Raw genomic sequence first — 27606 nt, forward strand, 5'->3', positions numbered from 1 at the left:
CACGAAACGAAAATAATAACAGTAACCTCGCGATGATATTTTTTTGTAAGTATCAAAATCAATCGAATAATAATTGCTTCCGTGAGATTGGAAAAAAGTTTAATTGAATGAAATATACTCACTCGTACGAGACATTTTGATACTGATGAATCAAGTTTCTTCAAATAATGCTCGTTCAATGATATTACGGAAATAATAACAGGCAATAATATGTTAATCCTGATATTTACTCACAGTAACACAACTTTGGTCTTCCCAATCGGTCAATAAACTGTATTCATCAATCGAGGGCGACGATACTTGCTGGAAAAATTCGATATCAGTTATTGCAGAGTTTGCGAAAGTGTTGAAAATCCGCGGGATTGCAAGGAGGACGAAAAAAAAGTTCAGTAATTACGATATATCCAGGCCGGTCGGAAAGAAGCCGTTACAACACCGCTAGAGAGACTTTATAAGCTGCCGTTCGTTCGCCCGTTCGGCTTTGGAATGTCGCCAAAACAAATATCAACTTTATGACGGTTTGAAACTCTTCTATTTGTCTTGGCAGTTCGGCTGATAGCCTAGCCAGCTCCCGCCGTCCGAATTGTCACGCGACGAGAAACGAGCCAGGGGGGTGCTTCGTAAACAGGTCACAAACATCCACGTCTACCTTTGCGCACCCCAAAACGCCTCATTTTACACTTACTCCATGAAAACTCCAACTCCAACAACCCTGTCCGAGTTTCTCTAGTTATACTGGAAGTAGTGCAAACAATTTTCTTTACGAAATAGCTCAAACAGACAGCGAAAAGTTGAATTTTTATTGTCGACAGATTTCGATGCAACAAATTATTACACCGGGATTTTTACGCAGTCACAGTTGTTGTAACATGGTTAAATCATTTGGATGATTCCAATCGATTCGGAAATCCATGCGAGAATCGAACGTCCTCGGAATGATGTTCCAAGTCTTAATTCACGTTGGGTGCGAATTATTAGGTACTCGCTTGTCCACGAACGTTTAATGACCGCAGTTTATTTCAGGCGAATTCACGCATGCACCAGGGTTAGAATCCGTCCCCCTATGCACTTTCGTATTTTACGACATCGGATATATGTGTGGGCGTGGAATAATTGGAGCGGTAAATTTCAACGAGCCGTTGCCGTGTAAGACGAAATGCTGTACCTGCTGCGCAATGTTGAAATCATCGGACTAATCGTCAATGGAGAGGATTAACTCCTTTGACAAATCAACAGACGAACATCGTCATTGAATTTTATAACGAGTGTAAAAGCGGAATTGAACCGGGAAAGTCGAACTAAAAGTGACGATAAGTTTTCCACACGCCACTGATTCTGAAGTGACAGAAAATATCGTACAGATAAATCTTGAAAGAATTATATCACTGGACTGCAAATTATGTTTAGTTCCGAGTCTGTTCAAACGCGCTTCTCTGTTATTCCTTCGCATTAGCAAAACGTAGTTTACTCCATTTTTGCAGCTTCATTCGTTTCGTGAACCAGCTGTATAATTTACGCATCAAGCCTGCGTATGTTCTTTTGCGGAGATACAATAATCAGCAGCTTTGATGGAAGGCTCTTAATCTTTCACACCGCGCCTACTAATTTTGGATGTTTCGCCCTAGCTGATTACTGCTGCATCATTCAACTCTGAATCGGCCAGCACCCTCGGTTCATAATAGATATCGGAATTTCGCGTTGTCTAATTTTCGGCGGTTCATTCGCGAGGAAGTATCACAGGTGTGTAATAATGCGTAACTTCTCAGGGGAAAATCGCTGGCAGCTATTAGTTTCCCAAAAACTCGGCACCCGAGCTGTCTCCCCAAGTTTCAAGGAATCCGCCCGTGAAAATTACCCCCATCAAACACTCCGCAGGGTGTTTCCATATCATTGTCTCGTCGGAACGGCGTGGGCTCAGGTGCGTATCAATCCACCTCTGGATTCTGCTGACATCTACCTTTTCCCTTATGCATATACACGCCAAGTTGTAACCGTCGTGCAAATACGCCTGTTACATACATCCTCTCAGACGTGTATGGGTCATTCTCGTTCGAGTTGAAAGGGTTCTGAATTTCGACTCTTGGATGTGATGGAAATTTTTTTAAATTGGGATAAGAATTTCTACCATTTCTCTCCTTTTTCTAAATATTATTCGAATCTGATACGGACAATTACATGTAAAATCAATTTACCGAACATATTTGGAAATTATGTATGGAATAATCAGTTTAATTTCAGAAGATCCGATTCGAAATATGAATAATAAATCAATAAAACTTCATACCAGATCGAATCAGCTTTGAAAATTTTGGTTTTTCCGCTTGTTTTTTGGGTTTTCAAAAAAAGAACATCAAAACTCTAAACATCATGTTTTGGGAAAGTTTAGTTTTGTACTTAAATTCGAAAATCTCACGTATGATTATTTACGATGGGGGTCGACATAATTATTGTTTTTGAAATAGAACGTTCGAGGTCTCATGAATTCTTTTTTTTTAAAGCAAGTCGTATATGAAAGAGGAACACCATCTTATTAGTTTTGACTTGCTAATCCCTAAAAAATTTTCGATTCTTGATTAGTAAAAATCGATAAGTGCCAAGCGGAAATAATTTCATGTTGAAAATAGAAACTGTGAAAAATTTTATCGCGTCAAATCTAACGAGAGTACTAATTCAGAACCCTTTCTATTCGAGCAAAGAATTGCTCGTACATACATTATACATGGCCTCGGATAATATGAATTTCCGTGTGCTGGCAGAGGGTGAAATTTCTGAAGGTGGCTCTCTAAAGCGGAGCTGCACATGCTCTCCTACGCATTACCGCTTCTAACGCAGGGCAAAAAGGGCTGTCGCTGTTTTTTCCAAACGGGCTTGCTGCACCGGCTCAGCTAATCAAGCATTCTCAGTTCGCGTCACACGCTGCATGTGCATTTTTGCGGTTAATTGCGTCACGACTGAGGTCAGACTCCGGAAGATCGACCAGTGAATACGACTTATAATTAATAGTACCTGCGTAACGTGCGGGAATGAATTTTTCAACACGGTTCACGTTACTTTGATGGTTTGAAAAAAAAGGAGAAAAAAAAACAGACTGTTCCGAAAATTATTCAGAACAGTCTTGCCTCCGATTTCAAAAAATTATTTTCAGTTCAGCTGTAATCCTATAAAATAAGAGGATTATTCGCGCAAATTTCTCGATCCTCACAATTCACTCCGCTGTTCGAGTTTTGCAAAAGCTCGCACCGAAGTGTAAATTTGTAATTTGAAGTCAGTGATATATATTGGGACCTGTGTTTCGCTGGAAATGAACTAAAGTCAAGCAACAAACAGTTTGATGAATCCTAAAACTTGGAGTTCGATAAAACTTTGCAATTCCCAATTAAAGTAATCTACCCACTCGCGCGTAAAATTACCATGCATGGGTTCATCCGGTTTTGTTTGGTCATCGGTGAAAGCCAGAAGTGTTTCTTTGAAGGCATTTAGGGTAAAGTAACCAGTAACGAAGAGCCTACGGGTACGACGAAATTGAATTGTTCCAGTAGTTCCAACCTCGTATTACGATCGTGGCTGGCAATTAACGCCAAGAATCTTAAAAGGGTTGGATAAAACGATAAAACGGATCTAATTCGATTTATAGAACTGGAGAATTTTAATAAAATAGGTGTCGTTACAGTAATCGTTTAAATTTTTCGTTTTGGATATGTAAACCCGTACGTTTTGAGTTGACTACATTTTTTCAGCTAAATACGGCCTCGATCAGCAATTTGTTGCTGCCACCATCAACAAGTCGTTGCAGCAGTTGCAAAAAGAAATCTAGTACAAGCAATACTCATGGTAAAGAAGAATACTAACATACCGAAAGTTTTCGATGAAGTGTCGATCGGGTGTTAATTTGTTTTAAGATGTAACTTGGTGTACGAGTTACATAGCAAGAGTATATTACGCGGTTTTTCACGAAGCACGGATTCGAGGTTAGGTTCACGTACAGTACAGGAAAGACCACTTTTACTCCAAGGACTTGAACGTGGTTTTTCCGTACTCTGCGCATGCTCATTCGCAAACTTACTCGATCGTCATAACTGCGGATACTTTGCGTACGGAAAATACGCATGGAAAAAGGCGTAAAACATGCTCGCGTTGTATAAATTATATATTTTGATCGTTGTAAAAAATGAAAATAATTAAGGAGAATCAGTCACCGACGGTGCAACATTGCGGCGTTCGGACGAGCGTAATTGAGGCAATATCAGACATGCTCGACTAGCAGCCGTGACCTCTTCTTCCCTTGTACAAGCTGCACTGGTTGGCGGACCTGAACGCCCCCGTCCGGCGGGGCTTTGCATGTGTGCGTAGATAGGAATGAAAATTTATTACCGGTAGCTGAATGGTTCGGTTGGCTCGAGAACCTGCGTATGCAGGAACGCTTGCGTCCGCTCTAAGGTTTTATTAGCCAAATAATAAGGCCGGAATACTACATTGCAGCGACGTTCGATCCGTTTCACCGTCTAACTGCAATATTTACAACCTCTATTAATTTTCATCGTTCCGCTAGACGCCGATCGGTGATCGCCTCGGTTATAGACGCATGAACACTGAATGGTGATGGGTCGCAAATATGTGGGTATGAGGTTCCTGACAATGAAATCGTTCAAATGCCCAGAACCAATGCCATTTTACTATATCGCCGGTTACTGCGAACCACCAAAAGAAATTCTACTAGTCCGATATTCGTGTGACTGATCATTTTTTTACTTTGCCGCAATTTCGTTTCAGCTGCTTTCGCTAGTTTTTTTTTTTCAACTATTCATTCTTCGTATTCGATCGAGTTTTCTCTAACTTTGAAGCGAAAATTGAACTGTTGCAATTCTTTTAATTCGTAGGCTGATAAATTGTTGTGATGCTGAATAGGAACTTTGAAATAATTAAGAATCTAGTAGAATTTTTTGACTTCACTCTACGATAAATAATTTCATTCCGAAGACCATTTTCGAAAAATTGACGGAAACACTTTTCGCTATCACGCAGGCATAGTTAAAAATTTAATTTTAGAACATTGCACCGATATTGATCGTGATCGACAAATATCAATACTGAATTGACAGGTGAAAAAAGTGGACATCAGTTCGCGTGATACTGCAGAAAATATCCTTTTGAATAAAATGAGACATCGTAGAACAAAATCGAACGATTTAACTTCTCAAATTTTTAAACTGCAGTTTGACACGATATGAAGGAAAAAATCTATAGTTAACAATAAGCTTGTTTTTATGATTCCGGTGCCTTCTTTCCCGTTATTTTCAACAATTTCTTCGTAGCTTACCAATTTACCAATTATATTGACATTGATAAGTAATCAAAGCGAGACTGTTCCGGTAATGAAATTTATAAAACGCACCGATTCTTGAGCAGACTGTACGAGCCGACATGCTGAAATCCATTGAGATGAGAAAAAAAAGCTTCCCTGTGACCGATTGAAGTTCGCCATCTTTCTTCGGCAACCCCGAATCCGTTGATCGAGGAAACGTGATAAGTGAATCCGTTTTATTTGCCCAACCGCATACCTCGAGTCCTTCTTATCGTATCTCGCCGACGGGGAAAAGAGGCGAAGGAATCGAAGAAATAAAGAAGTATTCATTCCGACGGAGCGTTTCGGCCCGGATAAGCGAAGAGAGGCGAAACGCGTTTGTATGTAAGGGTGAAACGTGGAAGCCGGCCCGGAATGCAACCCCTGCAACCGAACCTTGGAGCTTTAGTCTCCGACTGATAACAAATAGAGGGGGAGCTATTTATTCCCTTCGCTTTCCTTCCCTTCCCGTCCTGGCGTACTCAAATCCAAAACCAGAGCCACCCTGCACCCGGCTTAACCGCAAGCCTCTCACGGCGCTTCGCACCCGTTTCTATTCCAGAATTTTATTGCCCCCGATGAACGCTCGCGCTCCCATTCCCGCATACAAAACGAACTTTTCAATATCTCCACGCCAATTCGTATCTCCAGTTGTCCGTCAATTTCTTCCGGATCTGTACATTGGACAATTTCCTTCAGAACATTGCCATGGAGAACTCATGAGTCGAAAATATTTCAGACGAATCACCCTCAAGCTTTTTGCTCTGCGTTAAAAATTTTCAATCAGCAGACTTTGGAAGCATTGTTTTACTTCGGTGAACCTTATTTAATACAGGCACGCGTTGGGGAGTTTTTTTTTCTTTCTTGAAATAATTCAGGTCAAAATCAACTTCTACAACTTCGACAGATTTTTAGAATGATACATTGATACCAATTCAATCATTTTCAAGTTCCGTTTAATAAAATGCATCGAATTTCGCTCAAAGTTTTCTGCCGTCGGTTTATTCCAAGATGTTTCGATTACTGTTGAAGAACTCTCGAAATTTTGAATTGAAGAGCTTTGAAAGAAAAATTTCCACTTTGTAGGCTGGTGGTCGTGCATTCTTCACTTTCCCACGTCGATTCTATGCTGTGTTATTATTTGTGTTTCTTTTTTTTTTCATGTTTTACAACGACCACCGAGGCCGAAGCTTTCTGAAGAGATATATTATGTGGCATTCACAGTGTGGCACGGAAGGCCTACGAAGGAAAAAGAAACATTGAAAAACATAAAGGAAATTTGTAACTTCTTTGGCTCCACTGGGGAATGTCACGGATGCAGAATCCTCACCTTTGGGAAATCCCTCCGAATTCTAAGACAAGAGCAAAAAGTTGCTCCTTTCCTTCAAGTATCTGTATATGTCATACTACCTGCATTGCACATATCTCTCTACAAATTGAAGCATTAGCCTCGTGAAGAATGTAAATATGATCGAGAATTCGTCGAGATTGAAAAAAATGATACTCTTTCGTTCAATCGTTGTAAGATTCAAATTTATACACCGAATGGCCCTATTGGTACAAGATCACGTGGCACAAATAAATTACAAATTACCGAATGCTCATTCAATTAGTAATAAATTGGTCAATGAACGGGTCTTGCTCTGAACGTTGTTCAATTTCTATTAGACGCTTCTGGTTTCATCAATCCATTAGTGAGTAATGATATCCAACCACGTGCCGGCGATTATAATTCATGAAGATGAATGATGACATCATTTCTCAACTCTCAACTCTGCTGACTGCCATCGATTTAAACTTTCCGTACAATCAGCTTCCCGCCTGTCTTTCCATTAACTAGACGCGTACCTTATACGTACATATTGGCTTAGGGTGTTTCAGAAAAAAATAATTAACGATTTTCCACCATGGGACCCCCTAAAACGTTCGTGTTGGTTGAAAGAAAGATTCTGTCAATCACTGACACAACGATATATCAACCGAGAATTTTATTCTCCTAAATTGAAAATTTATATGAAATTATTAATATTTTATGAGATTGAATTAATAATGAAACAGTTGTCAGATACACATCTCAAAACGTCAAATGGAGACTTAATGTTACAAGTGTGGGTCTTCTTTGTGACGTAAATTGATATTACGATTGATGTAAGAAACATTAAAAAAAATGTTTGTTTACGATTCTTCACGAATTTAAATAATTGTCATCTTACGCATAAATCGTAAAACGCTTGTATTAGGACAGAATCTTTCTTGAAACCTGAACAATGAACTTTTTAGGGGGTACAAAATCGCTAATTATTTTTTTCCGAGACACGCTACTTGCGATATACATCGTTTACCCCGACATTCCAGGTTTGAGTTAGGCACAAATTTAACGCATCAGAATTTTACACAAACAGTAGATTTATGTCAATGTATTCCTAGATTACTTTTCCTTTACAATGACTTTTATTTTGACCCAATCTAGCTAAACATGGTGATAATTTTTAAAGTCACCACTTCTTTTTACTATGTGGCTGTTTCATAGTTCACTTGAATTCTCACCTCCAGAAGTCGCGAAGGAAATTCATGAAATTGTTGGAATTGAATTATATCGTCGTTTAAAAGCCGAGTGTACGTGAGTATGAATTCTTTTTCTTTAGCACTAGTATAAAGTACATCAGAGAGGTGCTTAAAAACATCTCAGCGTCGAGATCGTCGAGAGAGTCGAATGTTTTTTCCAAAAAAACTTCAATCCATGATTACACTCACGCATATGTCTCGACCCAAAGAGTAAGCATTATCGAGTGAATAAAATCAAGTCAACTAACATGTAGGTCGATAATAAGTAATCGATAGGTAAAAACCAGTGAGGAAATTTTATGAAAAAATCACATCTGCAGAGATCAGAAATCGATCCACTGAAAAACGATATTCGTAAAATTCAGGAAAATTTCAGGAAAACTTACGACCATGAGGGAGGGGAACGTGATGAGTAGCGGGTAAAATAAAGGAAGATGATAGAAGATAGGAGGCACGGAATGGGGCAACATGTAAGAACCCTAATTCACCGGTGCATCTAGCCACGAAACCCTTTTGACAAAGAACGCGTTGAAGCTCTCTCGTCTTTTGATTTATTGAAAAAGCTCGGACGGTTCTGAAGCAGCGAGGGTGCAATGGGCCAGAGAAAATGGGATCCCCCATAGATTGGAGAAAAGCATGGTTGGATGGAAGGACGTGACGGAATGCGACGAAGCCCAAGAGACGACGAAGGGCAGAAAAAAGTTTCGGCGAATTCCCCGGGCCCGCAAGATGAAAATTTCGCGAATACCACTCGCTCTCGCTGAGATACGGGATACGGAACATAAAATAAGCTCACGGCGATACTGCGGTGAGAAAAATTCCTCTTCATGTTACAGTTGTTATAAAAAAATATGGTAAAATGCCGAGTATCGTTACAACAACGGTTTGAATATTGTTGGAAATGAAAGAAAATGTGGCGAAAGTAACTATTCTGTGTGCTTACAACAGTCAATGGCTACATTTTCTGGTTACGTTGCGAAGTTGTTGAGATTGCTATATTTCTTTAGTTTTGTAAGTAAGTATTGTACAAGTGACAATAATCGATGGAAAAGAATATTACAATATACCACAGATTTTACAATTAGGACTGTAAAACTGATTTTCATTTTTTGATGTAAAAAAAATTATGTAAAAAATGAAAACAGTTGAGAAATTCCTTCAGGTTCTTCCTGCAAACATTTTTTTCGCAAAAGGGGGAACTGCTGGCTCAGTTTGCGCAGCGCGTCGTTATAACAACCTGCGGACTCACGTCTGTCACATTTATCAGACAAATATCGGCGCGGAAGGCTGGATGATAAAGCAGGTACCTGAATTTCCCCCGGCATCGTGTAACGACCCGCTATACTACAAGCTACATTTTATTCAAAGACCGACCTCCGCCTGAACGTCGGAACTCTGCGTCTGCGCTCCGCTACGTCTAACAATAAGGGGTGGTTCTTCCTGGATCCCTTTATTCGGCAATTTCCGAGGGTTTTTCAATTCGTCCAGATTATAGAAATTCGCATTTCATTCGGATAGCTTCACTCCACGTATCACGCAATGGCAAGTTTACGCAAAGCAGAAATTATACGGATAAACAATCGATCTTTTGAATTGATTTTTCACGATTTCGATCTTACATGCTTAGAACAAACTTATGTAAACATTTTGCAATTTCACCGTTCTGATTCCGTGTACAAAAATTCACTAGGACCGTTTTGACGCTTGAACAAAAATGTTGGCAGTGTATTGCGCGCATATTATTATACGTATTTTGAAATGCTATTGCTACATTTCATCTAACGCACTTTTATTTTCTCACCGTTACAGCATCTTTAATGTGACTTTATCTAGCTCGCCAATAATTACTGTTTCAACTTTACCGATTTACGGATGGATTCGCGGTAGACCGATTCGTTGTAGTCGCTTTTGAAATGAAATGAAACGATTCTCCAAAACCTGAGTAAAAATCTAACTTCCGTGACTCAGAAAGTGCTTCTTGTAGGTTCCTTATGGTACGTTCGTGTAAGTTTTCTGGTTCTTATTGCAAATGGTATAAAAAATAAATCACGACACCCCGTATAAGCGAATAGGAGCATTGGGCGTCTATCGCGTTGCGTTGGTTCGGACAAATGGGGTGTTCAAAGACGAGCTCGCTGCCAGGCAGACAGGCAGGTGTGTAGAAGTGTGAAAATGCAAAGTGATTCGGATCAAAGGAGTCGTGCAGCATGTACAACGCCACTGCGGAATACGTACTTATTTCTCAAAGCGAATTGACCGATGGGTTGAAAAGCGGTAATACGCCTCCACTTCACTCACCCTGTCTCGATTTAAATATTGGATGCAGCACTCGAGGCATTTTATCTATTATGCACCGTATAATAAATAGGATTTTTTTCCAAATCGCTATAATTTGCTTCATGCGCATTATTTGCTCCAAGTTCGTAAATGAATAATTTTCGTATCATGGCAGCTATAAAACGATTTCAACGTTGTGTTTTACTCGGGTGCAACACTTGATAAATTATCTCGGAAAAATTACAATGTCGCAAATAAAAGAAACTGTTGTAAAAAAAATGGGTGCGTGTACTTATGTACGCGCGTGAGAAGTTATACTTCTTTGGCATCATTAAATAATACATACGGATAACTAACCTCAATTATATTGGAGCACTTGAAAAAGTATTTTAGCACAATTTTTTCACTAATATTCACAAATAGTAAATAATATTAATCCAAATATTCAATTTAAATCACTACTGAATATATTTTATTGCCACATATATAATTCGCACTTGTATGAAAATAAAACACGTGTTGTGACTGGAAAAACTAAAACCATGTGGATAAATATTATAAATAAATATGAAAACAGTGATCAGAGGCGACAAGCGTACCAACATGCGCGACTAAGAGAGGTTTTATTTCTATTTCGTTGGTAGCTTTTTTTCGAGACTTAATGAATTCGGTTGAGTGGGCAACTTCATCCTGTTAATTTTGTGTTACAGTGATGCGCGCGCATCTTGAAATTTCACTCTCATCAGTTTTTCATAACGCGCCTAAAGAAGTATAACTTCAAAACTATTTCTCATATTCTGAATAGTAATTTTAAGATTATTTTTGAATTCCGCAAAAACCCGTAATTTTGACGAATTTTGTTTAAATCGAACCATCGTTTTAGTTATGTTTATTACAGATGCGAAACGCGTGTTTTCTGGAAAACCTTCAAAAGCACTGGGCCATGGGTCGTTGAAAGTTACATAATTCCGAAGTTACGAAGTGCGTGTAGGAAATTGAATTTCAAACTTTTATGTCACCCTCAAAGCGCTTTTCATTCGCATACACGCGTACATTATACTTCGCCATGCGAGTACGGGGACGGTCTGCTGAACGTGACTAAAACCGAGTCACTGACCGGCTGCTCCCCGTTCCAACGCTTTGCAATATATTGTCAATTGTATCCGTTTCCATGTGCTAGAAGCGTTCCTCCACCCTTTCCGAGGCAATATGCTTTCCAAGCGAGCGTGTATTATGGTGCATTCGAAGCCAGTTGATAGCCGATAGTTTTCCAAAATCCGATGAAGTCCATAAAGTTGAAACTTTGTTATTGTACTTTTGAAGCGATCTTCGTAGCTCAAGAATACGACAATATGTTAAATGAATTATACGCAATGTACGAGTGTCTCGTAATAAAATTGATAAAGAGTATCGATTTCTGGCCAACCCAACCTCATTAAAACAACAACAGAAGCTGACGCATTCTAAGAGAATTCCCCCGTTGCTGTTCATCCATTTTCTCCTAACTTTTACGTCTATGTCTACAACTCGGTTGTCACGTATTCGAGGGGAGGGTTTGAGGTGAGGAAGTAATGGATAGGTAGCTACTAGCGGCGTTACTGAGCCGCAGATAATTCTCGGGTAGGAAGGGTGTGTCCAGCTGCCTGTCTTGGCTTCATTTTTCCTCCGCCAGGAGTTTCACTTTCAAATATCTTGGATGCTTGCAAAGGAGATCCACGTCGATCCGATAAGAAGGCTTATAAAAGAAAAATTATATTCCTGCACGTTGCTTATGAGTTGAGGGAAATCTAATGGAATCGGTGAATCCATCCGGTGGTCCGTACAGGAGGTCGCTCGATTTAGCCCACATATTTTTGGCAATCCGTTTATAGTGAAGTAGATGTGCAACACTGTGCAGTTTCAGGCTCTGATGCTTCTTTTTACGAGTGCTGCAAGTATCTATAACGCTTTCTGCACTTATTCAATTGATTTCTGCACTTGTTCAATAATTAGTATCTTCGGTTATTTTTATGAAAATGCAGTATTGAATTTCCAACACACAAATAAAATAAGAAATTTATTTGACAAGTCTTCTGCAGTCTACGTGGAAGGAAAATTAAGATTCTGGTTACTCCGCAACGGTACAAATTAAATGAGTTGTAAATCATTGATTCATTGTGTGAACTTTTCATGCAAAACTCAAGACATATGACAGTCTTGGTAACAAAGTACACAAATTTCGAATATAATAACCAAAATTTAAATTTTTATTCAATGTTCAGTTCATGTTAAGTTTACCTTGTTAAATTTTTTTGGTATTGAGGAGTTTCATATCTTTTCGTTGTTGGCCAAAATGTGTTATACTAATGTTATGTTAATGCATTCTGTTAGATTTATTTTCGAAGAAATTAAAATAGTGCGAATCACCAGTTAATCAGAATAATTCATGCAACATTCTTAAGACCATTATACACTCATTCACATAAGTTTCTGCAAAAAATTAATTTTTTCATTGTTAAATTTTGTACATCTCGTTTGAGAAGCTGCTAAATAAAAAGTGAAATATCGCGCATAATATACAGCCGCAGAACATTTACATGTATAGATCGCGGAAAACCTCATTATCTGATATCTTTTTTTTCCTTGTTCTTAACCAGATCGCCTTGCCCTTGCGATACTTGGAATAAATGGGTTTGCAGTAACGGTCTGGTGACGTCAGGAGGTAGTAGGGACTGATTGTGAGCTAACTGCGCTTAGTTCAATTAATCGTCACCAGGCGACTTTCGAGCCCATAATTTCTCGCTTTAAAAGTAAGACCTTGATCATGCCTAGTCCTGAACGATTCACGTACCAAATCACTCTGGTTTCTCTTCAACATACGAATAAATCTTTCGCCTTTTACTAAAGATTTCCGTGGAGAGGAACGACTTGATGAGTCTATAACTCGAATTTTTTTGCGTCCCCGTGAGAACTGGGACTGTAAATTACGATAAACAGAATTTCTAACTTGTACGGGGCATTTCTAAGTCCAGTTGGGCCTTATTTGTAGAATTGACCATTATAATTCCGCTCTGAGAAACGAAAAATGTTGCTACATTGGTTCAACGTCAAGGTTCTTGATTAGTTGATTTCGAATTAAAATCATATTGCTTCCAACTATTTTTAGTTTCGTTCAAATTAGTTGAATATGAACCACTAAAAATCTAGAATTATTAAATTCAAATAGTCAAATGTAATAACACTGCAGATTACTTGGATAAAATTTCAACAAAATTAATCAAGAAAATTTATCGCTCAGTATTTTTCTGCATTTTTTGAATAATCTTTCAACTCATTTTGTCGTTATTCCCGAAAATATCACAGCTAATGGACTGCAGTTCTCGAACACAAGTGCTCGCATATTATGACATAGGCACGTATATCTACCATCGTAATATCTCCACTGACCGTGAATGAACCTATTCGCAAGCATGACGCAATCTCACAACTTTACGGGCCATATACTCCACGTAGGTATCTTCGATCGGTAAGTAGGATGCCGGATGACAGAAACGCGGCACGGCAATCGTTGTTGGCACCACGGTAAGGCAGCCGACTCACTCAGGCTACAATGCTACTGCCTGCCACTAGAGGCTGAGTGCAGCTTTTGTCTCTCGCAACAAATATATGGCTTCGATACATATATCAACCTGCCTAGCTGCGGCAATAGGTACTCTGGTTTCCCTTCAATATACGAATAAATCTTTCGCCTTTTACTAAAGATTTCCGTGGAGGGGAACAACTTGATGAGTCTATAAGACTAATTTTTGATAGACCCTGGCATAAGCTAGGGCAACAATCCAATTGAAACACAATATCCAACTGCTTACTGATCACTACAACGGATTGCTTCACGAGCTCTCACCGAACCACGTGTACGATCTATCCCTACAATGCACACAAATAGTCCCTATGATCACATGAAAATTGGCAGACCCTAATAGCGATGATTACCACTCAGAAGTCGACATGAAGTCGGGCGGTATTCAGAGTTATTCGTGAATACATTCATTGTGTTATATTAAATCATATTTGCATTGTGGCTAAAACAGAAATAATAAAACCCAAGAAGCACCGCCGATAGATTCTTCTCAATCTGCACATTGTAGAGACCATGACCTGGCGTGATCTAGAGTGATATGTCAATTACGAAAAAAAATGATGACTCTTGATTGCAATTTCTCTGGAACAAGGAAATCGAATACTGTTCGATAAATTGCAAATTAAGAATATTTTCGATCAATGTAAATATTTACTTCTGCCCTAGGATAGATTCTTATGAATCTTACATCTCTAAAGGTCACCCCCACCGTTGAATGCTCGAGATTGTGTGATAAGACATTCCGAAATGAAAGTCGTGTTCGCAATAATGATTACTGAGCTGCTAGCGAGTGACGTTGGGTATATTCGTGTTGTAGGTAAGTAGGCGTGACTGCTGCCCCACCCAGAGTAGAAGCAATCTATCGCCGCTCCAGCGAGGTATAAGGGATTCCGCCGAGCGCAATCGAAGGAAAATGATTGTTGATTTTACCAATCCGTCAACAAGAACGATGCTTAAGCTCCGAGTCGACTCAGCCTCCAGGCGGTTCGTAGGTAAGCAAAAACAACATTTTCGCAATGCAAATTATAAGGAAAATAGCCTGAATGGCAAACAAGGCAAATCTGACGAGATTCTGAAGTGCGGGATATTTTTTGAGTTTTTATTATAGGTATACTAATCACTCAGTTCACTTGAGGATACTTCCAATTACAGGAAATCCCCTTGAATTTATCTACTTTTTACTGAATCGTGAAAATGGATCGATCGCGTTTTATGCCACGAAACTTTCTAGCTGGGTCTTATAACCGACTGTGCAAAGTTTTCAACGCAAACCGTTGGGGTTCTCATAAGTCTTCACTGTCGAACTGATCTTCGAAGTACGACAGGGAACAAATAATTCCGAAGCCTGACACGAAAACTTAAAATCATAATTATGATAAATTCCTTTAACCTTCAGAGGGCCAGCATTTTTCCCTTGAAATTCGATATTTCATAAAAGTATGATTTATGTGTATAAATAGTCAACACGTCCGGTGGAGTTTCCGAGTTATTAGCTGACTCCTAAAAGAGCCAGGTCGTCAATCTAAAGATTACTATAATCGGAAACAGCATGAGCAAGAGATTTATCGTACGTAGAATTATATAAATTCCTATCTAGCTCATCCTCGAAGCCTCCGTGGCGCAATTGGCTAGCGCGTTCGGCTGTTAACCGAAAGGTTGGTGGTTCGAGCCCACCCGGGGGCGTTTATTTTTGAAAAATCAAGCACACCGGTAAATGACGGCGACGAGCTTTATTCCAACTACCTGCAAATTCGAGTACACGGTAAGTTTCATTTTTGTTCAGTCGTTTTTTCCTTTTGGTTAAAATGCCTGCTAGATTGCGATACAATAGCCTATAGACGGATTGGTATGAAGCGAGCGTAAGTTGATGCATGACAGAAAAGTATCTCTCTCTTATAATGAATTTAAATCTGTCAAATCTTGATCGCCAGGTTTCAAATGTCTCCTTGATCGCGCGAATGCAATATAAAAAGAAAGACAAAAAGTAAATCGCCCAACGTGGGGCTCGAACCCACGACCCTGAGATTAAGAGTCTCATGCTCTACCGACTGAGCTAGCCGGGCTATTGATGTCGTTGTAACAAAATTTAGTATAAGTTGTATGATTCAAGATTATTTAAGATGTATTCAATGTAACGTTCTGTGGAAAAATTCATCAAATAATGAAATATTCGGATCAATATTCAAAAAGTAAAGATTAGGTATATTGATTAGTTTTTAAATACCCCCAGTAATTGTTGCGAAAAATAATCTTAAAACGCTAAATTAAGTGAGAAAAATTTAGTTGTTCAAGAATTGTTCTGCTTCCTCGAACTCAGAACTGTGTTATTTGTAGAATTTGAAGGCATCAAGCGTCATTTTGATTATCAATGTACATAAGCATTCCTTGCACTAAATTTTCACAATGTTAAAATTTTTTCGAACGAGGGATAAATTTATCAATTACAACCCCTGATGAACTAAAAATTTTTGGAAAAATTCATCTTCCGATTAGAGAGTTTATAGAGAATCCATTCCAGATTCATTCAAAAATTGCACGATAATCTAATTACTTCAAAATTATTGATAATGGAGATTTTTTAATGCCAACACATTTGTTTCCTCACTGAGAAGACACAGTTTCAGTTAAATTGAACTTCATTGTCTTTACAATTAGTGATAGCTTCTGAACCTTCAATTGACCACTGTTTTTAATTGGAAACTTTCGATATTTAGACTGTACAATTGATATATCCGTAAACAGATTTAATAAAAAGGATATGGAAAAATCGATGAAATTTTCGAGAACGAGACGACTGCTTGACACGTTGAGGTCCGTGACTTGCAGATCGTTGCAATGTAAACAAATGATGTAATGGTAAAACTAATCAGCCAATGAAATGAGGTTAAAATTGTTAAAGTATGGTACGACGCATTTTCTAATTCGGAAGAATGACAAAAAAGACAAGAGCCAAATTCGACGAGGATGGGATTCGAACCCACGCGTGCAGAGCACATTGGATTAGCAGTCCAACGCCTTAACCTCTCGGCCACCTCGTCTTCTCGAACAATGATACCTCAAAATGGCCGCCGTACTTTAGATTCATTTTTATTACACATCAATCAGCAAATGAAATGATAATTGAAAATGTAAGAGCGTGATATGGGAGCGCGGTTGGAAATCCGAATTCGATAAGTTCCGAAAGGACAAAATGACGAAAGGGCATAACAAGTCAAGTTCCGAAAGTGAGAAAGTGAGACAATTAAAAAATTTTAAACATCGAAATTCTGAATGGTCGAAAATTTTCAGTTCTTCAAATTTCTAGCTTGGTGAAATTTCACTACTTTGATCTTTGTTTATTTTGAATTTTTGATATTTTTACGTTCGGAATCCTGGCCATACCGATTTTCGGTTTTTCTGATTTTTTACGCCCATTCGTTGAGTGAACTTCACTGTGTGAGTATATTTTGATATTCCGAATTTTACTCTATCGAAACTGTGTTTTTCGGAATTTTGCTCTACCGAAAGTTTAGTTTTCGGAACTTCCCTCCATCGTAACTTGAATTTTCGGAACTTTGAGCCGTCGCGTTTCCGACTATTCGAAACTTTCTTGTTGCGTAAAAATTTGATTTCTTTACGTCAAGTTTGACCAATAAATAATTCGAAATCAGGGGTCTTCGAAACTTCAACCCCGCCCCATGACATGATGTATTTTCAATTTGGGAGAATGATAAAGCAACAAAAAAGAATTCGACGAGGATGGGATTCGAACCCATGCGTGCAGAGCACATTGGATTAGCAGTCCAACGCCTTAACCTCTCGGCCACCTCGTCTTCTTATCCAATGACATCTCAAAATGGCCGCCGTACTTTCGATTCACTCTCTTTATCACCTTTAGCTCAAAAACATCGATTACTCATAATATCAACATTAAACCGTGTTTGCCCGCCGGGTAAATATTTGGAAATGAGAATTCAACATCGCCGTCGTTTTTCACTTCGTCGACTCGTCGATCATGCATAAAAAATATCGGATCCGCCATTTCCTTTTGTTTTCCTTTTGTTTATAATCCATTTCAGTGATTCAACGTATACATTCATACATCAATGGCTCTGGCAGTAAATATTGCAGTGATTTCTAAGGCGATTGTGTTATGATGGCTGTAAGGCCGATATGATTAGTAGCAGGAACCGGTAGTAATTCGGTAAAATTGCATGTCATAACTGAAGAATTGGTATCCTAACGACATCATTGCGTGTGGAATGGCTTTTCAGTCTTTTATTCTTGAGAATATGTTAGCGGCTCGCAGCGAAGAAATAGCTATTCAGACCTCGGTACATAGAGTTTCCAAATATCAATCTAACACGACCTTGCGACATTCTGTACGAAAATTTCGTGATGTAAATCATTCAGAATTTAAATCACATTATAATTTATAATACGTGTTGTAAGGCTCCATAATTGCATTTTTATATTCAGGTATATCTACTCAGACATGGCCACTTGAATCTACAAAGATGCAATTGATAAATGAAACAGTCTAACATTCCATTTGTTCAAGAAATATCAATACTGATGCTGACAGGCACACTTGTAATGACATTTCAGTCGAACAAAATTACAGGCTATATCAGTTAAAGTTGTTTTCAATAAAATTAAAGCTGGTTTATTTCAGACCTAGTTCTAAAACCACTGCTATGATTTTTCTATTTCAAAATATATGAGACTGGCCTGTGAACTCTACGCATCTTCAATTTTGTGGGTTCTCACCCAAGCTTGAAAACCGTAAAAAATTGGTGGGTCATTTTTCATCGAGTGTATTTTTCAATCATCAAATAGAACAACCGCGTTGTGGTATTATGTGAAATTTTGTATTGTTTAAATGGCCAATTCAATATTGCCATTTGCTGGTTATAAGCTACGTATATCGGCGCAGTGTCGTCAAATTATATTCAACAGTGCCAACAAGACAAAAAAAAAGTATTTCAGTCACATTGAATGGAATAATCTTCTGAATAAAAGGAATCATCGTAGAGTAAAAAATCGAACGAATCTAGTAGATTTTTCATTATTTCGAAGTGATTCGAAATATAACACTGATATCCAAAATTTTTATAATTCCAATACTTTTTATTTTTTTGCTGACGTAAAAAATGTTGTAGCTGAAGAATACATTAATTTGATGAATGCTCAATGTGCGAATTTTTCAGTCATTTTACGCATATTCATTGCCAGTCCCTGCAGTAATATCTAAATTGTTGTTTATACTACTTGGAAATTTGTTTAATTCAACGGTTCACCGCTCAACTAGCGACAATCGTACACAAACTAGAATGTACAGTATAGATTAGTTGAAACGCGGTTGCAAAAGCTGGTGATTTTTCTGTTACGCCCTTGATAAGAACATATGTTTGCATAGCGATAAGCTTAAGTAGCGGCAATGGTACTCGAGTGTAGTGCATGTCCGCATGTATAAACACTGCAGTTGTAACGTGCAGTGTGCATGTGTAGGTTAAAAAACTCGTTCTCAATCACTGGCATCAAACGTTATACACATGTCAAGGATGCTAACGAGGCTGAAACAGCTGTGTAAACACGACGATATTTGCAATACCTTTTTCCCCAATCTTTCTAGATTTCTCATGCAAATTTCACTGTTATCTGATAAAGTATGTGGCGGCACTTACTCGCTCTCTTTATAGTTTTGCATACTACAAATTTAATAAAGTATAATTAACATGCCGAGAGTATAATTTTTTCATAACATAATGCGTTTATTATCTCACGAAACTCATTTAAATTCCTCGCTGATGGTTAGAGCTAGCTATTGGATATAAAATTTTTTTTTCATAGATCTGGTTTTCGATTAGGCAATTAGTATTCCCATAACGTAAATTGTTTAACGTGCGTACAAACTGTAACGATTTTAGGTTGTTCTGAAATCTACGAGATGAAATCAAATAAATAGGCAAAGCAGGAAATCAAACGTTACGCCAAATGGTCTGTCCACCGATAACCTAAATTGTTGTTCCGATCATTTTTTTTTTTGGTTTCAAACGACATTTCTCTCCTCATATTTGGCGAATTCAACATAATACTGCTTACGCTACAGTTCTGGAAATCACGTCTGCCGGTGGATACGTTCACACCTGTCATTTCAGGTTCTTCAGGAGGTCAGGAAACTGAAGCGTCAGCGTTACAAGCTCTTCAACTGTCTCGTCCTTTTCCTTTTTGCCGCTCTTCGGTGCAACGCGTGCCCCGAATACCATCGATCTCATCGTCGTATGGACCCGACTTTGAATCAGGGATCAACGGGCTGTCTGCTCCTCATTTTCGTCGAATGACATGTCTCGTTGCCTGACCAGTTGCGTCAGTGGATTTCGTAATTTTTTGCTTTGTCAGCTTGTCCGTCTTTGTGAAATTGTTGCTCAGGAAACTTCAGTCGCTTTAGAATCAATGAATTATTGTAGGAAGTCGTTGATGATCCGCGGCCTTCCAAGATTCGGAGTTTTGGAATTTCTTATTTGCGAAAGGGTGAAACCCACAAGCTTTATATCCGATTGAGATTTTGGCACCAACTGTATTGGTTGTTCAACTTGTAAAATCGACGTTTTAACACCGGGGGAAAAGATAAAAGTTGACACTGCTGTTTTAGAGTACAAACAAGAAACATCTACGACTCTTTCGGAAGGTTCATTGCGTCACTTCGTTACACGATACTTACGCACAGGTTAAAAATAAAGCCTTGACATCTGACAGTATTTACAGAAGTGGGAAAAGTGTAATAAGCTCTCGTTGGCCTAGTTGATGAAAGAAAAACAGCAGCAGCAGATTCGTCTTGGGTTGCATAACGCGTTTCAACGGCATGCAAAATGGACCGGATCAGTTTTATACCGCACGATAAAAATTCACAGCAAGAGAAACCGACAGCCAAATGACTTGGATTGACGCTAATTGTTCTTCATTAGTTTCGCGTTCGAATATCGATTAAGTGCACTGCTACATCAACTTCTCATCATTAGATCTTGAACAAACTTATATGATACTTAAGATTCCGAGACGATGGCTTTAGCCAAGCTATGATGACTTCCTATTGCGCAAGTGTGAATGATAGATATACATTAGAGTGGCTCATTTCGAAACTTTTTTTTTTAAAGTGCTGATCAAAAGTTTGTGACTAATGTTGAAAAAAACAAATTATCCTAAAACCTGGAGGAGGTAGAAAAATATTTATAGATCACTACCAATTATTGAAATATTTTTTACATATTTTTATATGTACACCTTACAGACTTACATACATATATTTGTTTATTTTTTTCGTATCGAGGTCCGATTAATCATCCACCAAGCAACATCAAACTGCGCCTAACAATTCCGCAGTTGGCTGTTCACGTCTTTCATATGAAAGATTAATCGTCTCGAAGAAATTTGGACAACAGTTTTTCTTACCGAAAGCGGAGTATCACATCACCTTAATGTCCCTATTTCGTTTTCATTACTGATTTTGATGAACAGTGATTAATCGGTCCATGATACGAAAAAAATTAACTAATATACGTATGTATATATAATACAAGTCCGTAAGGTGTACACATAAAAATAAATAAAATAATATTTCAAAATTGGTAGCGACCTATAAATATTTTCCTACCTCCTCCAGGTTTTACGACATCGTTTTTCAACATTTTTCGCAAATTTTTCTAGTAGCACCTTAAGAAAAAAAAAGTAAAAAAATGAGCCGTCCCGATATACATATAATCCACTCAGTGTCGGTTTGCCAAACGCAATTTTCATCTGTGACCATCCATTACGTTACATCGAGGACAGTCATGGAAAGACCAAAAAACGAATCGGACGCACAGCGCAAAGATCCAGAAATCCTAGCAAGAAGACTAAAATGGGATTGGGCGGAAAATCCTCCGGTTCGTACGGGTCTGGAAATGGAGTTTCCAAATAGTAGCTCGACCCTTGAAAGGTCCTCATTGTTCGGGGTAAATTCGACGTTGATGAGATAGCGGGTACCTGAGTAATTATTTGAGCCCGATGCTTCAGTCGCCGCAGGCATAGCTTGGCTTAATCGAATTTAGGTCTACTGTCTACCAATTTTCGACGATAAACGGTGGCGCATAGTCGTGGAACTTTGCGCGCTACGTTTGCTCGACTAGGTACGAACAGTTCGCGATGTGAAAGCAATAGCGAAGTGAAGTGACTTCGGCCACTGAGAAAAATTCAATTTCTCATAGTCACCCGAAAATTGTGGCAAAATGCGTGTCGATACAATAGCGATTTAAATGTTGTTAGAATTTGGTGCGATGATGGATTGTCAACGCTACATTTTCTGGTTGATGAAAGATTAAACTTTTTGGTTGATTGATGACATTATTTCAATTTAACGAAGCCGTAGCACGAATTTCTTGTCGAATCAAAATTAAATTGTCGGAATAGCTTATCCGAGAAAGTATAAAACGAGTTTGCGTGACCAAAAAGAACAGTGACACATGATAGATTTTACGGTTGCAGCTATAAAATTGATTTTCATTTTTTATATCGAACCTTATTATTCGGTGAACGTAAAAAATGAAAATATTTAAGAACTCTAGGGTAACTGTAACCAGAAATTTCTCTCGATGTTTCAGTGTGCAATGAGACTTTAAAAGGCTGTTCAAAAAGCAATCGGCCTTCGATCATTCCGCAGAGGCGAACCGTTTGTTGCGTGAAAAATTGGTTATCAGAAATCGATTCGGTTGTTGACGCCACTGTTTCACGAGGGTCGTAATCACGGGATTATTTCTTCACTGGTACAATGGCGTAGCGGATGGCTTGCGCCATATAAGCCGTATAAGCCAGAGCTTCCACTTCGGAGACTTCGAGATTAAATTCTGCAATTCTACCAGAAACGCGATGCCGGGACCTTCGCTGTTTCTTCTGTTTTCCTGCATTTTCATTCTTGCTGGAGCTGTCCTCTTCAGAAAGCTGAGATACTTCAACGGTCGTTTTATCCTCGAGCTTTATAAAGACGCAAAAATTTATTCCGCAAATATTCATGTGGATGAATCGTTTCGGTTTGAATTTTATATATATAGATTGAAAAAAAATCATCAAATCATTCGCCCAATCGTCGCCCGTATTTGACCTAAAAATATTCGCTTCAAGAATGGTGTAATATGCATACTACCGAAAGTTAACTTACGAAGCAATATAAGATTGACGGTAAAGAAAGCTTGAGTAATCTTCTTAAAACAGTTTACGAAGTTTTCTCGTCCAGGTGGAATGCGACGGGTGGCTATAGCTGTGAGGATTAGTCAAAATAATGAAACGAAACTTGCATAAGCCGCTTTTCGTATTGCGAAACTTTCACGAGTGCGAAACAGGATTGCGCTTAAAGTGCGTTAATACTTGACAGCGAAAATTTCGGTGTGCGATTCACCTTTTCACGCACACTAGTGCATAATCTCTTCATCACTTTCATCCGAAGCCAATAAGTCCTCAAGACAAGAGAAGGACGATCGTTGTCAATTACCGTCTTTTGACGCACCCCTATCTTTTTTATCAATCGACTCTTTTCCGTCAAATTTCATCCCATTAACGCCCAACTCTCGAACGAACTTCCGTAACTGACTTGCATCTAGAGAAAAAAGAAAAAAGAGAAATATCGTGGCGTTGTAAACTTCTTTTCCTTGTTTCCCACGAAATCAAAGTCCCGTGAAAATGATTCTCAAAAATCGCTGTACTTCAAACGCATCGTCTTGCTTTCTTTCTTTTTCTTTCTGACGATTCTTGCGACGCCCGCGTAATTCGTGACGATGTCGCTCACTTGGCACGCCTTTGAGATTTTTTCACGATCTTAAACGAATACAAAGGCCAGCATTGAAGAGAAGGATGAGAAATATTTTCTCCAAAGTTATAAGCTAACTGAACGTACCAAAGAAAAAATTTCATACTACTTGTGAGAGGATAAAGTTAGCCATAAAAACTTCGTAATTGCGTCGAGTCCGTCATTGTTAAGATTCTCGTAATTCCTCTGAGTTGCTGTTCAGAAGTAGGTTTAATGCTCATCCTTTAATCTGGATGAACTCTATTTTCCACCACAAAGCATTGAAATTACTTCACCGCCATCTTGAGATACGGATGATATTTCGTTTCACCGTTATTCGGCTTACTTTGTTTTCCCAACGTACAATTTCCATCCAAATTTCGAACGAATCACCTGAATTTAGCTTCAAACCGTAAAATTGTCAATTCCTTCATATTTCGAGGCAAAAATATGTGCGGGAAAGTGCCGAACTGTGGGTTTAATAAGGAACCAGGTATACTGCCTGAGGGGTTGATTGCTCGAGGCATCGCTGAACGGATGTAGTAAAAGTGTAATAAGCAAGTCATGCCAAGCCCATGCATTAGCCGAGTCACGTCAACTCTGTATAATCCATAAGCCAGCGCATTCCAGGATCAATTGATATGGTTTGCTTCTGTTTCTTATTCTTGGTGCTTCAATATCATTTCAGTTATCATTTTTCATCTTCCAATGCGTTGCATGATGTAACATTATACGTGACACAATTATAATTATTATAATGTATAATGTTATATTAACAGGCGCATCAGGAGATAAAAAATATCTTGAAATCATAGGATCTCATTAATTTTTCCATCATATAATGTTTCAGGTTTCATCAAAACGTTTTTTAAAATTCCTATGAAATAGTTTGAAGTATGACGATTTTCCTATAGAAAAATTCGAACTTTCCATCAATTATTTTTCTTCTTCGTTTTAAAAATTCATTCATCTTTGAAATTGCAACGATTACAGCAAGAGATGATAAAACCGGCTCTATTGACATAAAATTCAAGCTGCAAGGGATAAGGGTATGAAAGAAAGATTCGACGAAAGATTTCTTTATGAAGTAACGTTTCTACGAAAGCCGGATTTCCCGATTTTCAATTTTAGAACAGACACATATGCTAAATTTCTCAGTAAATCACTCATAACAGCATTGTATTATGCAAAATCTTTAAATACGTATCGCTTGAAATCCAATACAGCAGTAAAGGCGTGTATTACAATCTGACTTTCTTCAATCTTTCCCTTGCACGCAAAAAGCACATCGTCAAGTTTTGATGAGTTGACTCGCAGACAGCCGCTCGTCAGGGGTACGTGTATTCGATTCTCGCGCATAGTTAGTAAGTCTGCACACTTGCAAACATAAGGCACCGAAGCAAGCTTCCCTTCCTCTACAGGACAAAGTCCTCTACACACCAGCAGCCTGCAATGTTGTGTTCCTTCCAAGCCAACCAGGTTGGAGTAGGACGTGAATCGGTGTGTAATAGGCACATCCAAGCACTATCGACCCTTGGCCCAGCAGTCTGTTCTTCTTCTCCTCCTCTTTAAGAAGCTTGGATTCATCGCTATACGAACATCTCGAAGAAAGATGGCGCGCCCAGATTAGCGGAGTCGGTGTTGAGGGTGGTTTGCTACTTTAGGAAGCTTTCAACCTCGCCAAGTTCACGCTGCGTATTCCTAGTATCGCAATGTTTTATATCGCAATAATTAGTTTCGGTCAATCGATCGTTACTTTTTTCCATACCCCTGCATTAATTAATCACTCAGAGACGGAGTAATTTAAATATGCAAGCCTGACGTATCGTCGGGTCTGTCTATGGATAGCGGGAAACTTCGTTAGAAATCGACCGATGAACGAAGCCCTCAAAAAGATGCTCGGTCGTTAAGGTCAGGCTGAAATTCAATTGTGTCCAGACCAAACCTAATCCGAGAAGAAACAAGGAACCAGAATTGATGTGTCGCGTAAGAAGTTTGCCACAGGAAATCAGGAACAGGTTTCTCTATTGCGTAGAAAAATTTGTGTTAGTTGTTATTCGCCAATGTTCGTAAATAACAGCGCGAAAATTGAGCACGAAGGATTCGATTTTCTGTCCTGAGGTGAAGAAGTTTGAGACTCTTTTACCAGCTGTGTAGTGAAAAGCTTGACTGATGTCAACGCCTGTCTCAAAACTTTCCATATCGACGCGGTATTCGAAAAATATCGGTTTTCAAAGTTGAAAAACACGGCACTCAAGAGTATGCGGGAAAAACTTTTTCCGTGACGGATGCAAAAAGTGTCCGCGAACTTATTCGCAATACGGATGATAAAAGGTTTCTGTAAGTCAAAAGTTACAATGAAATGACCAAAAAACGCGCAAAAAATTGAGTTCATAAATAATCTGTGTATCTTTTATTCACGTCGAAGCGTCGTCGAGAAGGGTTCAAGAGATATGATATATTAGACACTACGCTATCGATTAATGTTCCCCAACGATTTGCCAATTGATAAATTTTCATATCAGTAAATTTATTGCAGAAAAATCACCACGGTAAAGTCGCACCAAATTATACCTTGATTAGGGTTAATTGAGTTTTCGAGTATTACGTTATCGTCTTTTGCACAGCTTTTGGCTTATCGTTTTCCGAGTCGGTTAAAGTTCCTTTTGGTAAAAGAAAGAAAGAAGATAAGTTGGAAAGTAGAGTGACCGTAATAACTACAGTGGAATTTTACTTTTCCAGTAACGCATTTTGTCAATTCATCAAACATATGAATATTTAGCTACCCTTCACGAGACAATTGGTATTGCCCAGCTAGTGTACTGCGTATAATTTCGCCCTCAGATTTTATCAAATATTAAAAATTCAATAAGCGAAGAGAAAAATAAAATCAACGAAAATATGAAATCACGATAATTTGGCCAAGGCAAGATGGCGCGTGCATGGCAATCGGCTGATCGTTTCCAATGAATCACGCGTATCCAAAGGTACGGAAAACGTCGTGCGTGCTGTGAGACATTAATTACGTTACGCCGTGCGAAAGCTGAGTAAAAAATGAAATGAAAAACAACTTTTATAATAAACGCCATACGGCGTTTTTTAATATTATCGACGTATTACTCGGACAACAAGCGCATATTACAACGATGCGTAAAAAGAGAAGGAAGTTCAAAGAGCCGAAGGGCAGGATGAAGCTGAGGATCCTTTCTCATCGACTCGGAGGAGCCGCTGTTTTATCGGGTCAGCGAAGCGATACGGAGGAAGGATCGATGGCACCGAGAGGCGGAACAGCCGTCCGCAGCCATGCGGGACTCAATATTCATGCCTCTTCTTGTAATTGTATCTGCTGACGGTTAAATAACCGGTTCAAACCTCCTTCCTATGATCCCGATTTATGTGGGAATCCGTGCTGAAGCTCGCAAGGATTCGGTTTCACTGCGGATAAATTATGTCGTAACGAGGTGACAACGCCACTGGCTTTTCGATCTCGAACCGTTTTACCGGACCCTTAAAACTTTCGTATTGTAATTACCGAGTAGCCTAAAGGTGGACTTAATTGAAGAAATCTGTTCCCACGCGTGACTGAGTTCAGAATCTGTTATACATACGCTACATTTGATTTCGAAATTAGAGGGAAAAATGTCTTGCAAGTGATCCAAAGTTTTCACCTCGTTTCTTTTTATAGGGTCGGTAAATTAGTTCTACGGTTCGAAAGATTAACGCAATGCTTTTATTCTTTTACGGACTTTTATTGCCAGTGCACCGGAATTTACCATGTGATAAATAATTGTCATTTCGTCCTGAATAAAGCTTGCGAACAATCTTGATCAGCCTTAATCGAATGTATTGAATAATTTAGATATCGTGAATCAAGAAAATTTAGCGATTTTTAGATTTAGAATCTGAACATCTATTGTAATGCATAAAGTCGAAGTATGAATTATTTAAACAGTCACTTGACAGTCGAAAGTAATTTATTCCGTCAAGTGAAATCGCAAATGGACTTAT

At 38.7% G+C, this 27606-nt stretch overlaps 6 non-coding genes across 6 annotated transcripts; 3 read left to right on the top strand and 3 right to left on the bottom strand.

Moving 5' to 3' along the window:
* The first annotated feature begins 13017 nt into the window (after positions 1-13017).
* Positions 13018-13140, top strand: LOC124304177 (U5 spliceosomal RNA). Its single transcript, XR_006908077.1, has one exon. It is a non-coding gene; the product is annotated as a U5 spliceosomal RNA (small nuclear RNA).
* Positions 13141-13871: 731 nt separating this feature from the next.
* Positions 13872-13995, top strand: LOC124304178 (U5 spliceosomal RNA). Its single transcript, XR_006908078.1, has one exon. It is a non-coding gene; the product is annotated as a U5 spliceosomal RNA (small nuclear RNA).
* A 1416-nt stretch (positions 13996-15411) lies between these two features.
* On the top strand, positions 15412-15485 carry Trnan-guu (transfer RNA asparagine (anticodon GUU)). The gene has a single exon. It is a non-coding gene; the product is annotated as a tRNA-Asn (tRNA).
* Positions 15486-15792: 307 nt separating this feature from the next.
* On the bottom strand, positions 15793-15865 carry Trnak-cuu (transfer RNA lysine (anticodon CUU)). Its single transcript has one exon. It is a non-coding gene; the product is annotated as a tRNA-Lys (tRNA).
* An 893-nt stretch (positions 15866-16758) lies between these two features.
* Positions 16759-16840, bottom strand: Trnas-gcu (transfer RNA serine (anticodon GCU)). Its single transcript has one exon. It is a non-coding gene; the product is annotated as a tRNA-Ser (tRNA).
* Positions 16841-17532: 692 nt separating this feature from the next.
* Trnas-gcu (transfer RNA serine (anticodon GCU)) lies at positions 17533-17614 on the bottom strand. The gene has a single exon. It is a non-coding gene; the product is annotated as a tRNA-Ser (tRNA).
* Positions 17615-27606: the final 9992 nt, after the last annotated feature.

This window comes from Neodiprion virginianus, chromosome 4 (assembly GCF_021901495.1).
Source record: "Neodiprion virginianus isolate iyNeoVirg1 chromosome 4, iyNeoVirg1.1, whole genome shotgun sequence".
NCBI lineage: Eukaryota > Metazoa > Arthropoda > Insecta > Hymenoptera > Diprionidae > Neodiprion > Neodiprion virginianus.